This window comes from Physeter macrocephalus, chromosome 4, assembly GCF_002837175.3.
Source record: "Physeter macrocephalus isolate SW-GA chromosome 4, ASM283717v5, whole genome shotgun sequence".
NCBI classification, from domain to species: Eukaryota; Metazoa; Chordata; class Mammalia; order Artiodactyla; family Physeteridae; genus Physeter; species Physeter macrocephalus.
The window spans coordinates 134333783-134340532 of record NC_041217.1 but is presented as its reverse complement, the minus strand read 5'-3'; the positions used below and the strand labels follow the sequence as shown (position 1 = coordinate 134340532).

The 6750-nt window shown below is 39.7% G+C and overlaps 1 protein-coding gene across 1 annotated transcript in view; it reads right to left on the bottom strand.

Annotated features, from left to right (window-relative positions):
• The window catches only part of FGGY (FGGY carbohydrate kinase domain containing), a 417095-nt gene extending 411452 nt beyond the window's left edge, over positions 1–5643 (bottom strand). Inside the window, exon 1 of the mRNA XM_055083910.1 lies at positions 5536–5643. The gene's annotated coding sequence lies outside the window, so the exon portion shown is untranslated. The remainder of the gene's footprint in view (positions 1–5535) is intronic.
• Positions 5644–6750: the final 1107 nt, after the last annotated feature.

Genomic DNA, 6750 nt, shown 5'->3' with positions numbered 1-6750 from the left:
TTTGCAGATGACATGATACTATACATAGAGAATCCTAAGGATGCTACCAGAAAACTGAATGCCACTCAGAAAACTGAGTGGCAGGGACATATATACACTACCAAATGTAAATTAGATAGCTAGTGGGAAGCTGCCGCATAGCACAGGGAGATCACCTCTGTGCTTTGTGACCACCGAGATGGGTGGGACAGGGAGGGTGGGAGGGAGGGAGACGCAAGAGGGAAGAGATATGGAGACGTATGTATATGTATAACTGATACACTTTGTTGTAAAGTAGAAACTAGCACACTATTGTAAAACAGTTATACTCCAATAAAGATGTTAAAAAAAAAAAAAAAGAAAAAGAAAAAAAAAATCCTTTCAGCAAAGATGGAATAGAATGGAACTTCCTAAACCTGATAAAGAGCTTCTACAAAAAATATACAACTAACATCATAAATCATAATGCTGAAGATATGAATGCTTTTCCCTAAGCTCAGGAACAAGGCAAGACATTTGCTCTCATCACTTCTACACAACACTGAGTGGAGATTCTAGCCAGCGCACTATAGCAAGAAAAATAAAAGACATCCTCATTGAAAGGAAGAAGTAAAACTGTCTTTATTCACAGATAACATGATCACATAAAGAATCTGATGGTACCCACAAAAAAGCTATTAGAACTAATAAGTCAGTTAGCAAAATGGCAGGATACATGATCAATATACAAGTAGTAACAAACAACTGAAAGTTGAAATCTAAGAAGACAATACTGTTTACAATAGCGTCAAAAAATGTGAAATACCTACAGATAACCTGACAAAGACCCATCTACTGAAAGCTAAAAGACACTGCTGAGAGAAATTAAGGAAGACCTAAATAAATGAACAGATATACTGTGTCCATGGGTCAGAAAACTCAATATTTAAGAAGTCAATTCTCTCCCCAAATTAATGTATAAATTAAATGACGTTCCAATTCAAATCTAAACAGGCCTTTATTTTGAATCTGACAAAATGACTGTAAAATTGATATGGAAATGTAACAGATGCAGAATAACCAATATAACTTTTAAAAAGAACAAAGTTGAAGGACTTATACTACCTGACTTTAATACTTATTGCAAAGCTACAGTCATCAAAACTAAGTGGTACTAGCATTAAAACAGACAAAGAAATCAATGGAACAAAATAAAACATCCAAAAATGGGCCCACATATACACATCATAAATTGATTCTGATCAAAGGTACAAAGACAAGTCAATGGAGAAAGGATAGATTTTTAAGCAAATGGTGCTGGAACAACTGATACCATATGAAAAAAATAAACTTTGTCCACATCTGGTCCTACAGGTTAACATGAAATGGATCCTGGATTTAATGTAAAATAAAAAACAGTAAAGCTTCTTAAAAGAAAAATAGGAGAAAATATTTGAGATCTCAGGCTAGGCATGATTTCTAAGATACCAAAACCATGATCCATAAAGGAATAAATTGATAAAATAGACATTATCAAAATTACAAATTGATAAATTAGACTTCAGCAAAATTAAGAACTCTGCTTTTCAAAAGACACTGCTAAGAAAATGGAAATATAAGCCACAAAATGGGATAAAATATTTGCAAATCACAGCTGTGATAAAGAACTTATTAATGAGAATATATAAAAAACCTCTTTAAAGTCAATAAGGAAACAAACAGCCCATTTTTAAAAAGTGGACAAAAGAAATAAACACTTCAGCCAAGAAGATATATGAAATATATACAGGGAAATAACATGATAAGAAGTTTGAAATTATTAGTCATTAGGGAAGTGCACAATAGAACTCGATGAGAGGATTCCACATTATTAGAATAGCTAAAATTTAAAAGAGTGATCACACCAGTTGGAGCAACTGGAATCACTTTGAAATACGGTTTGGCTGTTTCTTAACAAGTTAAATATACACCTACCATGTGAACTAGCCGTTCCACTTTTAAGTATTTAACTAATAGAAATGAAGGCCGTACAAAGACATTTATACAAATATGAATACTAGCTTTATTTGTAGTAGCCAAAAAGCAGCAAATAATCCAAATGTCCATCAATGGGTTAGTGGATAAACTAAATATGGAATAGTTGTACTCAGATAAATTAGACTTCAGCAAAATTAAGAACTCTGCTTTTCAAAAGACACTGCTAAGAAAATGGAAATATAAGCCACAAAATGGGATAAAATATTTGCAAATCACAGCTGTGATAAAGAACTTATTAATGAGAATATATAAAAAACCTCTTTAAAGTCAATAAGGAAACAAACAGCCCATTTTTAAAAAGTGGACAAAAGAAATAAACACTTCAGCCAAGAAGATATATGAAATATATACAGGGAAATAACATGATAAGAAGTTTGAAATTATTAGTCATTAGGGAAGTGCACAATAGAACTCGATGAGAGGATTCCACATTATTAGAATAGCTAAAATTTAAAAGAGTGATCACACCAGTTGGAGCAACTGGAATCACTTTGAAATACGGTTTGGCTGTTTCTTAACAAGTTAAATATACACCTACCATGTGAACTAGCCGTTCCACTTTTAAGTATTTAACTAATAGAAATGAAGGCCGTACAAAGACATTTATACAAATATGAATACTAGCTTTATTTGTAGTAGCCAAAAAGCAGCAAATAATCCAAATGTCCATCAATGGGTTAGTGGATAAACTAAATATGGAATAGTTGTACTCAGAAAAAAAAAAAAAACTATGTATGCACACATAACCTGGATAAACTCAAGAGGATTATGCTAAGGAAAAGCCACCGCACACAAAAGTTACATATTGTATGACCCCACAGATAAAATCCTAAAAAAGTTTAAAGAGTGACAGAAACAACTCACTGGTTCTTGGAGGGATTAGAAAGGGGCATAAGCAATCTTTGGAGGTATTAGAAATGTTCTTTATCTTGATTGTAATGATGGTTTCATGGATAAATACATACATTGAAACTTCTCAAATTAGACACTTTATATATGTACAGTTTACTGTATGTCAAGTATACCTCAATAAAGCTGTTGAAAAATATCCTAGTGGGGAATGCCTTTTCTTTCCTGTGGTACCTTGACTGCTACATCCTTTCTTCATCCCCTACATTCAATCAGCAATTAATTCCTAACCATTCTATTCTAATCTCTCTCCTCTAGTCACATCGCTACTACACTAACCCATCTCTCACCTGCATTATAATAGCCTCTTTCCAGTCTTCACCACTCCAATTCATTCTCCACCCTGCAGCCAGAATTAACCTTCTAAAATACAAATCTGAGAGTGTCACTTCAATAGCTGCTGCTTGCTCTGCAGATGCATTTCAAACTCCCTTAACCTGATTCACCTGACCTTCTCTGATCTGGGCTTTTCACTGTCCCGAACCTCCTTTCTGGTGATTTCCCCTTACCCTTTCCGGTCCGCCCATACTAATCAACAATGCACCAGACTTGCATAGCTTTGCCCATGCTGTTCCAAGTCAGATAATCCCCTTTCCTCTTTCTCCAACCCAATCACACCGATGCCTTGCAACTCAACTTGGGTATTATCTCCACTGAGAAGTTTTCAATAAAAGCCTATACTGGGCCATTTGGACTTCTCTCAACTCCTGAGAATCTTTTTTTTTTTTTTTAATTTTTATTGGAGTATAGTTGATTTACAACGTTATGTTAATTTCAAGTGTACAGCAAAGTGAATCAGTTCTACATATACATCTATCCACTCTTTTTTTAGATTCTTTTCCCATACAGGCCATTAGAGAGGAGAATCTTCTACCTTGCTACAGCACTAAGCTCACTATCATATAATCTCCCTTGTCAGACTAGACAGAATCAGACTGGATGAAAGCTTGAAAGCAAAGACCAAGTCTTGTTCATCCTTGCTTTCCCAGCGCCTACCACAATGCCAGGCCAAGAACACATTCCCAAATTAGTGAACAAACAAATGAACACAAGAGCTGGTTTGGATGACCGCCTCTTACATCAGCTGGGTTGACTCTAAATTCCACCTTATAAAAATATGGGCAGGTAAGAGGTTGAATAATCTCTGTAGTACATTCTGGTAAAATAATTATTTCAAATACTTTGTTGGGGGGGTGGTCCCACTCTGGCTGTGAGCTTAAGGGCAAGGTTCACTACCTCAAACTGTTTTCAGAACCAGCTGGTAATTGACTGTGATTTGAACCAAGTGAAAGGTTAGGGAAAGAGAACCAGATTCCAGGAAAAGACAAGGCCCACAGTAAAAATTAACACAGCCTGGAAGAAGGCTCAGTCTCCTCCCAGTAAACTTCTTAATTTCATCCAGAAAGACACAGATCTCCACCCTCTGGGTTATTCCTTTCTCCCAATACACATGTTTTGACTTCCAAATCCAGCAGGGAGGCTCCCAACCTCCCTCCCAGTCAAAATCAATCTCCAGGCCCTTCTCACCCTCTCTGTTCCCTCAATCATCCTTAATAAGAGTTCTCCGAGCCTCCCATCAGGAGGCCCTCCTCAGCTGGCTCCCTCCAAGAGCCAGTCAGTGGCCACCAAGTCAAAAGCCAACCACAGGACCTCATTAACAGGAGATTCCCAGACCAGGAGGCAGTCAAAAGGCTGGAAGACCCAGCTGGCAACTTAAAAAGTACAATTTCAGGATATACAGTCGGTGGATCATAGGAAAGAGGGGAAAAGCAAGCAAAACAAAACAAAACAGAATTCTACCATCTATATACCAGCTACAAACTAAGAGAAGGCTTGCCTTCTTTCTTACTGATTTGTAGTTCAAAAGCATAATCACTTTCTCCCTCCTGATATCCTATTTTAAAAAGTAACCTAATAATGACTGCTCTTCCCTATCTTGGAAATGACTTGACTCTTTAATTTAGAGACGAAATTAGTTAAGACATGAGAAGTGTTTTAGTGGAAAATAGCCAATGATTAGGGAAATTCACCATTTTGCATCTTGTTCATCTTAAAAAGAAAGGACATTAATAAAAATATAAAGATACTCCTAGGCCTTTCCTACCCAGGATAACTGTAGCCAAAGAGCATTATACCATCTAAACTAAATTGCACCTCAAACATTACCACAAGCTGCTAAAAGTTACAAGCAGCACTGGCCTTAAAATGCCTTAGGTAGCCAAATTGTAATTAAAAGGTTCAAAAATGCCTGGGGAAATGTCCTAAAATACGGTGGGAAGTGGGGGAGAGAGAAAATTAACATAGTTAACTGGATAGTGATGGCAGGGGACCCCGGGTTCCAGACATCTCCTAGGCAGCGTTGGGGATGCAGTAAAGGCCCACCCTTCTCTTGAGTGGCCATACGCTTCACCCAGGAGTGGACACAGGGGACTCAACAAGGTCTCGCGGGGCCAACGCACGGCTAGCCAAGACTCATGCGGCCAGAGGAGGAAGAGGAGGCAGCGACTGCGGGAAAGGGGAGGGAGGCTTGGGCCCGGGTGCGCTCTCGAGTTGGAGAACGTGCGCGCCGCGAGCCTGCGCTTTTGCTAAAGCCCCTGATACACACGTGGGACTGAGAGAAGGGTCACTTACTTGTCCAATCTGAAATTACATTTTAGCTAGCGGGGCCCTGCCGATAACCGCGCGAACCACACCAAGCCTCGGTTGGGCGGTCCGACCCGCCCTCCGCGCGGCCCCGCCCCCGCCGGCCACGGCCCCTGTAAAACTCGCCCCGATTGGCCCTTTGAACCGGGCCCGGGATTGGCGCGCGCCTGCGCCCTGGCGTGGCCTCCTGCGGCGCTCGCCTGTCGGGTGGCGTAGACTGCAGCCTCTTCCCGTTTCTTCACGCCTCCCCCGAGCTTTTAAAGACCTGAAGTGGTCTCTGTCCTCTCAGGCCGGGAGTTGCCTACTCTGGGGGCTCTTCTTGCGGAACTCACCCACGCAAACTCCCCTCAGCCGCTGGTGGGTACGTGTCCAATGTGTATCCTGTAACTTCGCTTCTCAACCATGCACTGAACACCAAGACTCTTGCAGACAGGTGTTAAAATAAAGAAATCAATAATAATAATATTTATTGAATGCTTACTTTGCGTGAGATCTTCTTCCCGATACTTTACGAAAATGTTCTCATCTAATTTTGTGAACAACCCTCTGAAAAGGTGTCACAGTTTGTAAATGTACAAAAGAAATGAACCCCAGCCTTTAAGGAAGTTACAGTCTGGTGGGTCCTGGACACACCTATGTCATTTAATCTTCATGATCCTTTCCTTTCCAGTTAGTTAGGTACTATTTGTCCATAGTTTACAGATGCGAAGAGTCCGAAACGTTTTTTAGCTTGTTTTGAGACTCACAGTAAGTAACAGGAGGGATGATTCCAACCTGAGCTCAAACATAAGCCATATCTATTAAAAAGACAGGCTCCCAAGCTGATGGGACTGAGATTTGGAAATTAGTTTAAGAAGTCTAAACTCTTTATTTTCCTAGAAAAGGAGACTGAGATGCAGTAAAAGGAAGTGATTTTCGAAGGACACACTGGTCATGAGAGGTAAGCCTTGGTAATAACTGATTTCACAGAACTGGAGTATGGGCTATGTGCGTGATAGTCACTCTGCTATCCTCATAACAACCCCAAATACATGCTCTCATCTTGGTCTTACAGGCGAGGATAGTGGCTCAGTGGGGCTGAGGCCACGTGATTAGCTGCGTCTGCTAGGGGCCCTGGTTTGGGGATGCCGGAGGAAGAAATTTTCCTCTATCCTTCTAGGTTCTTCTGGCTGGTCTAAGAATTAAATTGATATTATGAACGGG